The sequence below is a fragment of the Microcebus murinus genome, chromosome 13, assembly GCF_040939455.1.
Source record: "Microcebus murinus isolate Inina chromosome 13, M.murinus_Inina_mat1.0, whole genome shotgun sequence".
Lineage (NCBI taxonomy): Eukaryota > Metazoa > Chordata > Mammalia > Primates > Cheirogaleidae > Microcebus > Microcebus murinus.
In genome coordinates this window covers 48,306,306-48,316,026 of record NC_134116.1, presented here as the reverse complement: position 1 = coordinate 48,316,026, position 9,721 = coordinate 48,306,306, and positions in this window count along the sequence as shown.

Below are 9,721 nucleotides of genomic sequence, written 5' to 3'. Positions count from 1 at the left end.
AAGCATACAGTATAAATTATATATGGTCATGATTTACCTTTAGTATTCTTATCGGCAGGATTAGCTATTTTTTGGCCTCCCTTCAAAATAATTACTTAATTTAAAACTCCTTGTTCAGAGATTGTCAACATGTGTTATTCTTTAAATCGGTTACTTATATGCCAAGATACTAATCTCCTCAGGATCTTCTCTGTAGGCCCTAGTTTGGTTCCTTGATGTGTGTGAGCAATCATTTCAGTTTCTCACAGCCTGGTATAGAAAAATTATTATTTTCTATGTATAATTTGCTTTGTACTTTGCCCTTGGCTTGGAAAAGATGGTGTGGATTATTTTCTAGAGCTCTGTCTAAAATGGTTTTCCTAAGCTGCCCCAAAGGGTGTCACAGGGCTGACAAGGAGGGTGGGTGACTCATTAATTTATCTGGACATTAAGGTGCCTTTTTCTATAGGTACGTGTTTATTTGTGAGAAAAGGCATTTAGGACCAATTGCAAAGTTAAAGTAGGTTAAATTGAATGTCCCTTAGAGTTTGATTAACACATATTTTGTATTCAACAAATATTTTTATCTTGATATTTCAAATAAAATATGTAATTACTAGATTTGGAAGATTTGGCAAATGTCTTGAGGTATTGGCATGATCTTGGCGCTGCTGGCAGCAGAAGAGAGGTCAGTAGAATTTACCATATCAAAGATTTACCATATCATATTATATTTAAATTCCATCTCCTCTAAAACTTGAGAAGAGATCATGACGCAATTGCTCCACAGGTTAAATCTAACATTTGTAACATGTTACTTTCCCTGAGCCTGGATCCTGCTGCTCTTTGTCCTTTAAAAAATATCTTGAATTTTTTTTAGGAGATAGGATAATTTGAAATGTAAAACTTTCAGCAATTTTCGGGTTGATTGTTTGATGAATCCTTTGGTTAGTTAGTTCCCTTTGACAACCTAAGCACTGGTCAACTTCAGCTACAATAAGATACTCATAAAAGCTAGCTATCCATAAGAATTAAAAGTAAATTAATTGATTGCACTCAAAATTTAGCAGTGTTCTCAAGATTCTTCCTAGGAACATTTAATTATTTTCACGTTGGTCAACCACATTAATAATGTACAGGTACCAAAAGATATTTTTTAAGTTTTCATATTATTTGAAAGTAAGTAAATTACTTCTGGAAATTCAAAGTGAGAATACCTGATCAAGTCTCCCTTTTACCATGGGATTCAGTGATCTACCCCACACAAAATAGTGTTGAATCCCCTCGTCCCCAAGATGATCCTCTTGAGTGGAATCCATTTATACATGTCTCTATACTACCACCTTAACTTAGAATTCATACCTTGTATCTAGGAAAAATGAAATTTTGTTCTATCTTTGGTAAGATGTCATTTACTATCTATGTAACTGTGTCCCTTTGTTCAGGCACAGGGCTACATGCTTCAAGTATAAACTTTCCACTTTAGTTATCTTAACACAGGAGTTATCCTTATATTTATAAATTCTTATATTCCTATATAAGTGCACTTTCCTCAACTGTTTAGCCACCATCTTTCTATAGTCAATAGAAAGGTGATAATGTAAGTGCAAGGACATTTCAGTCTCTTACTATACCCTGAAGGTTACAGCACCTTCCTTTGGAATGAGGTAACACTTGGCACCTATTTATTTTTCTGGATACTTTGGCCTTAACAAGTGAAACTGAAATTGTTACACATAGAAAGTGATAAATTACACCATATGCTATTACTATCTTAAAGGTCATTCTAACGAATTGTATGTAGTTTTAGGAAAACCTAGACAATATTTCTTCCTTTTTCAAATTTGTCATCTCTCAAGTACCTAGGAAAAGATTTTGACCTTGGGGTCATTCCACTATATGTTACAGAAATGAAAGGAGTTTTGACAATTTAGCTGATACCCTCTTCCTGGAGAAACCTATACTCAGTGACTTTCTGATAGAGAGTTATGATAGTCTAGCCTCCTTGCCCCAACTCAAGATAGTTCTAAAAGGCCATCTGAGTTTCAGAATGTAGTGGTGTCAATTTTCTGAGACCTTTTCACAGTTTGCTCGCTGCCCAATCCGGATTCTTTCCCTCACTGTCCTCAGAAACAGATTCTAAGAACACTTCCTAATAAACCTCTTGCATGCTGACCTCCATCTCACAGTCTTTCCTGGAGAACCCAAACAGTGGCATGCTGTAAATGCTCACAAAACACAACCTTACAATACTAGTAGTTGAGACCAAAGAAAATCCTTAAATATTTGTGAAAAATATCTCTGAAATGATAGATCTGAATGGATAGCACTACAAAGAAAATCAGTGTATTCATCTATCTTAAAAGTTTAAAATGTATATCATTCTTTAAAAAGTACACTGAAGCAAAGCATGAACAAGTAATATAGCAATATACAAAGTGTTACGAAAGATTATATGCTCCTAAATTCCACCAGTTATTTATATGGAAAATATGTGAGAATAGAGTATCTATCACAAAGATATTTAAAGTAGTACCATTCATGGTTTGGAAGTCAAAATTGACTATATTTACATTTTAAAAATTCAAAAATTTAACATGTTACAACCAAACACATGATGATTTTAATGAATAGAAACACAAAAATAACATCCATTTCTTGGATCATTCGAAGTAAAAAGATTTCAGGAAAAAAATAAATCGCTGTTCTCTATTGGACTTTTCCTTGCTTCATGAATGTTCTGTTTTCTGGGAGTTTGTTTATGGTTCTAGGTTTATCATTTCATAAAATTAGATCAATAGATGGTGTCGCTTTTGGGAAAAAAGTAACTCCTATTTTTGCCCATTTATGTTATGAATCCAAATAAATAAAAAGTGTTAAATATACAAAAATTAAGAATTTAACAAATTTAAAATTAACATGCTTACCAAGCTTATGTTGTCTGTGGTACCCTTTTTAGAACTGATAAAATGGGCTGTGAATTGAGGAGACAGATTATAGTCTGTCTTATTTCCTGCCTCCAGTATTTCTCATCATTCCTTCAGTAAGCAACTCTGATGACAGCCAATTTGCTGAGAGTTTGCAAAAGCATGTGGAAAAGCAGACTGTATACACACATAAAAATTTAAATGTAACTAATTTATAAAATGGAATGAACAAATTTAGCTAATATTAATTTGTCAGGACAAATAAAGTAACATGTAAACAGTATATCATATAGTAAATACTTAAAAATGGTGCCTTCATCATATTACTACAGTAATACTGTACTCTACAGTAATATTCTACTCCTCATAGTGGGTAGTGCAATTACTACTGACATGGGGTTAGATTCAACAGTGACTGACACTAACAAATGCTTTCTTCACACACACATTGTTTTTGCTGTGCTCTTTATATTCCAGTTAATTTCAGAGAGATATAATCTTTACTATCTCAGAAAAATTAACAATTTTTCAGCTGACCTTGAATATTCCAGCCTGTATGTATAAAGCCCTTGTCTCATCCAAAGTGTAAGTCTACACTATTCCATTAACACCTGTACTCTGTGGACCTAAATGAAATGTCAGGTTTTAGAAATACAAACCAACCTGATATGAATTATTATGAGTTATTATTAAGAATAATTATTACTTTAGGCACCAAGCAATGGAAATGGTAACAGAAACAGATGTCGAAGTTTCTTGTCCTGGGTAGCCACTTCATTTTGAAAGTGACTTTATACAAACTTTTGACCTTTTCAAGTGAAAAATTTCTGTTGTATCAGATGATATATTTGTCTCTACTTCATAGGAATATTGTGATAATCAAATTCAATTTTGGAGGCTGTTTACTCAAAGTTCTCCAGAGAAACAAAACCAACAGGATAGATGAATAGATAGAGATATTGAAGGAAAGATGAGAAAAGAGATAAAGATAGAGAGATAGATAAAAATAGATATATGAGAATTTATTAGGAGAATTGGCTCATGCCATTGTGGATGCTGAGATGGTCTACAACATGCTGTCATCAAGCTGGAGATCCTGAGATGCTGGTAGCATGGTTTAGCGATTTCAAAAGCCTCAGAATCAAGGAAGCCAAGATGGTGTAAGGCTCAGTATGATGCCCAAGGTCTAAGAACTGATGGTGGGGGGACGCTGGTATAAATCTTGGAGTATAAAGGCCAGAAAATCTGGAGTTCAGATTAATGACTTAAATATATAAGCTAAAACTATAAAAATCTTGGAATACAAAATAATTATTAATCTTTGTGACCTTGATTCAACATGCTTTCCCAGATATGAGTCCAAAACACAAACAAAAGGATAAAAAAAGGATAAATTGAATTAAAGATTAAAACTTTTTTGTGCTTTAAATGACACTATCAAAAAAGCAAAAATATAATCTACATAATGTGAAATATTTTCAAATCATATCTTACAAAAGTACAGTATCCAGAATATATAAAATTCTCTTGCAACTCAACAATAAAAAGACATATTGCAGAATTTTAATATTAGGCAAAATATTGGAATAAACATATCTCCAAGGCAGATATACACAAAAGAAATGAAACATATGTTCAAACCAACGCCTGTACACGGTTGTTCATAGAAGCATTATTCCTAACAGCTAAAATCAGCCAAGGATTGAGAGAAAGGAAAATGATGAGTGAATACTAAGGGCCAAAGCATTTCCTTTTGGTGCAATGAAAGTTTTCTGAATTAGACAGTGATGATGGATGCACAACCTGAGAATATACTGAAAGTTCTGAAAATACTAAAATGCACTGAACCTTATACTTTAAAAGGGTAAATTTTATGGTATGTGAATTATATCTCAATTTAAAATGTGTGAAATATATCATAGTGTCATGTCTGTGTGTGCATGTCTCTATGTATATATTTATGTGTAGGTGTGTTACAGAGATCTGCAATCTGGGAATCTGATAATTAACATTTAGAATCACTTTACCTGCAGGTGTTTGTAAAAATTGTAGAAACTAATGACATTTCTAAATGACATATAAAGAAAACGTTTGGAAGTTCAAGGTATGGACTTTGAGGGAGGTCCATACTTAATAGGAAAAAGAAAGAAAAAGAAGCAAGGAAACTACCTATGAGAAACCCTATAGGAAATTTGACTACAGCCACCTATGTGTATGATCCTCAGGGAGAAATAATCAATATGGAGGTGCCTTGTATTAATCCAAATGAGCATCTCTGTCCCACTCCTAAATGTGAGCTTGTTAACAGTATATTTAGGTGAATTGTTTATTCATCAGATGATTCCCTTAATTTCTTGACAAATATTTACAGTACATCTTCTGTGTTTATTCTAAGTGGTGTTCCATGCACTAGAAATTCAGGATTAAAAAAATATATATATCTGCCTTTCATGGAGCTTACATTTCAGAGAGGGTGGACAAGCTATATATTAAGCATATATAAAAACGTCTACAGTGTTCCAGATGGTCATTTATGTTATGAAAAAAATACAAAGAAGATAAATGGATAAGGATAGTGGGGCCATAGTGGGAGAAGCTGGGTATTCCATTGACTTTCAAACTTACTTAAAAAAAAGGAGTGTAATGTTAAATACAAGTATCAAAGGAGGTCTAAACGGAAAGAAACATTTGAGTAAAGACCAAGAGGCCATGATGGAACAAGGCATACGAGCTTTTTGGGGAAAAGATTTATTCCAGGCATTGGAAAAGAGGTATAAATGCCTTGAGGCAGGAATATCCATCTAATAAACTAGAACTTGGAATAAAAACAGATTGTACTTTTTAGAAACTACTGCCAATATGCTCAATTAATTATTCTTCAAAGTACTCTCTTTATCATACTTTATTTGTACTTAGGTTAATCTGTGATTTGGGGTTCATATATCTTCAGATATAGCTTTTTCAGTGGCAAATCTCTGAAGATTACCACATGAAATTTTATATGAATCACCAGCGGCCACAAGGCCACCAGCGCCACATGTGGCGCTTCAGTTACCCAAGTTTACCCCATCGCCTGAATCCAAGCTTCATAGAACAAATCCCTTTATTAGGATTTTCTCTGTAAAACTTGGATTCAATCAAAAGGTTGCACTTAAGGATCTAGAGGGCCACATGTGGCTCCGAGGTCACAGGTCCCCTACCTGGTTGTCTCATAGGTTTCTCTCTGTCTCTCTGGTAGAGTGAGAAGTATTTATGGAATAACCTTACTGCATATACCTAATTTACAATAGTGGCATTAAGATTTGTAATTTTCTTTGTCATCAAGTAATAGGATTACACAATATGATTTAAAAAATGAACATCATTTATACATTTAGATTAAACTTTAAGCAATTCATAATATATGAATTAAGCATATTGGACTAGCATTTTTATTAGTCTAAACAACATATTACCTGTCTTTGCATTCTTCATGACTCAATGTAATTTAACATAAAATTATAAAAATATAAAGATACTTTTTTCATCATTTCTCTTCTGGTGTTCAATAATAAACACTAACAGTTCTGACAGCTATAAAAAGATATTGGTAGCTTATCTACAGCAAGCTGCAAAGGTAAAATTGGTAAAATAATTCCCTACCACAGAATTGTTTTTAAGGCATTTGCTTTTATACATAAAATTAATTAAACAACCAAGATTGAAATTTGACACACTGAGGATTTTATTTGTTTTGCCTAATTTAGCATATTATTTCTCTTTAAAAACAAGAATACTCCATTGTAATTTTCCTTTTATTTTCTACTCTTAAAATATTTAAAAGTTCAGTTAACTATCTCTACCATTATGTGGAAGAAATTTTCCGTCAGCAGTGTTTTGTGTACAGCTCAGATATTTTTGCCCATCACATAAAACTCAATCTGTCTTAACCAGAAATATTTTCTATGATAAAACATGCTATATGCAGTTTGAATTTTTGCAGACATTAAAAAGACAATAAAAAGGAAGCTAAGTTGTAAGACATAAATATCTTCCATAAGAACTTTGAAGGTGCTACTGATATAGAGCAAAAAAATAGAATTTTTCATGGCAAGTGTTTCACTGATATTTGCACTGGAAAATTCTAATTTATCCATACATCATTCTTTCATCGTACTTCATGATGATAAACACGATTAAGGTGGAAATCCATAATGAATTTTAAAGGAAACTGAATTTAGTTTTTTTAAAATTATTGTAACAATATTTTATCTGCTTAAATATCGTTTTGTAAAAATTACAAGCCTAGGTTGGGCATGATGGCTCAGGCCTGTAATCTTAGAGCTCTGGGAGCCCAAGGCAGAAGGATCCCTTAAATTCAGGAGTTTGAGACCAGCCTGAGCAAGTGCAAGACCCCATCTCTACCAAAAATAGAAAAAAATAGCTGGGCATGGTAGCGCATGCCTGTAGTCCCAGCTACTCAGGAGGCTGAGGCAGGAGGATGGCTTGAGCCCAGGGATTTGAGATTGCTGTGAACTAAGCTGACACTGTGTCATTCTAGTCCAGGTAACAGAGAGAGCTAGACTGTCTGCAAATAAAAAAAAATAAAGAAAAAGGAAAATAAAATCCAAGCCTTTGCTAACAAAAGTCCTAATGATTAGTTGTTGAAAAGCTTTAGGTTTTTTGAGGTTGTGATAGATTTCCTTAAAATATTTTATTAGCTCTTATGAATGATAAATTTATGTATAAGAACTATCATATTATCTTCTAGATGCATGACTTTGTTTTTCATCTTTTATAAATATCCTTAGGGCTATTTAAACAGAGCCCAGCAACTGAATGAATGGCATTTAATAGCTGTGTAGAGGGAAACATATGCTTAATTAGCAGAAAAATAAACAAAATGTTAACTATTAACCGAAGATGTTATTTCACTGAGTTTTGTGTTGCTTGGACAGCTCTCCCAAAATAAGACAAGAATTTATTTTACCAGAAAAAAATTGTTATAAAAATCCAAATTTCATTTATATGACTTTTTAACACAGTAGGTTATATTTTCAACATTTCATAGCCACTTTTATACAAAGGTAATATAAGTAAACTTTTGAAAACCCTTATATAAATCACTTTAATATCATTTTAATAATAATTTTATTTTCAAACTTACTTCACATTGCCACTAGATGGAACCAGTAAACTTTATAATTTCTATTAATACATTTTTGTCCTATATGTATATACTGATGAATTTTCAACTAAAAATCCTGAAAGTATTTCAACATTCAAATTTATTAACTCTGGAATGGGCATCAAAAACTAATTACCAATCTAACTAGTGGGAAGACACTCTTGCAAAAACAAACAAAAAAATCATCAACCACAAAAAACTTCAGTAATTTAAACATATCAGGAGAAAATATACAGTTTTTGAACAATCAGGAGAAAAGATAAATAATAATTGGAATCTATACTAATATGTTAAAGAATACTGAATTGTCTTGATAGAAATATATTAAAGGCACACATATATACATATATATACACACACACGTATATATAGTGAATTTTTAGTTACTGATATCCATTTAAAACTGTTAAATCATAAATAAAACCTATTTAAAATGTTTCCATGTAAAAATTATTGCTAGTGGCCAGCAATAATCAGTTAATTTGCAATTTGTGCTTGTGTTGGCATTTTACTTCCCATAATAGTTTTTTTTTTTTAATCAGGAACTTTATAAAAGACAAAATAAGGAAGCAATTAAGACAAGCAAATCCATAGTGGTGCTCATAATAAACTTTTTCTGACTTCATTTAGATTTGATTTTTTTTTGAAACATCTAATTCCCAGAATTAAAAACCCAACAATTATATTGTTGATTAAGTTCAACATTCTGACCATAGAAACAATCTTTAAACAAAGTACTGGAGAAATATTATTCTTTATACATCTAATGGAAGAATCTACTTAAAGATGTAGATTTGATAAAGTTAGTCAATGCCACAGATTTTTAAGTAAAAGTAGCCCTGAAGTCCTTTTTTTGATTTTAGCAGCAAGGAGGCTTGTGATATTTAAGAGAAGAGTTGTATAAAGGAACAGGGTAGATCTAGTAGACACATTTTTGTGAGTTAATTATTAAATGGGTTATTTTCTAAGGAATCCTGACTTTAAATGAAGACAATATTATTGTTGCTTAAAACAGGGAAAATATGTGCGATTTTAAATTGTTATATGGATAAAGAGTAGAGAGAGAATTATTTATATATGTTAGATATAAAGGAGAAAATTCATTGAGTGATAATGATGAGATGCCATTAGGGAATTTGAGTTAAAACACAATTTACTGATTTTTCTTTCATAAAGTCTTTAGAGAACATGTGAAGACTGTTGGCTCATTCCAATGGTGAGCTTCAGTACAATATCTAATGATTGTTTTCTGGAAATGAATGGTGAAATCAACTTTTGAATGGAAGTGGATGTTGGTAAGTAGATGATTGAGGGATGAATGTTTGAATTATAACTGTGCAGAATGAAAGAGATAGCTGAGTAGAGAAATACAGTATGATTGGTTTAAGTGTCCAGCAGTAAGTGGCCATTTATTTACAAAGATTGTAGTAGTGCACAGCAACATACTATGCATTGGAGAAGTCACAAAATTAGAATGTTGGAGGTTTGGGCTTAAATGTAATTATGTAACTGGTAAGATTATTGTGGGATGGAGACAGAAGTAAACAATGAGAGCTAATAGATGGTGATTGGTATAAACAAGAAGGAAAGATATAAATGTAAAAATACATGGGCTCTGTAGTTCTATAAAACTACCCATGTTACTCTC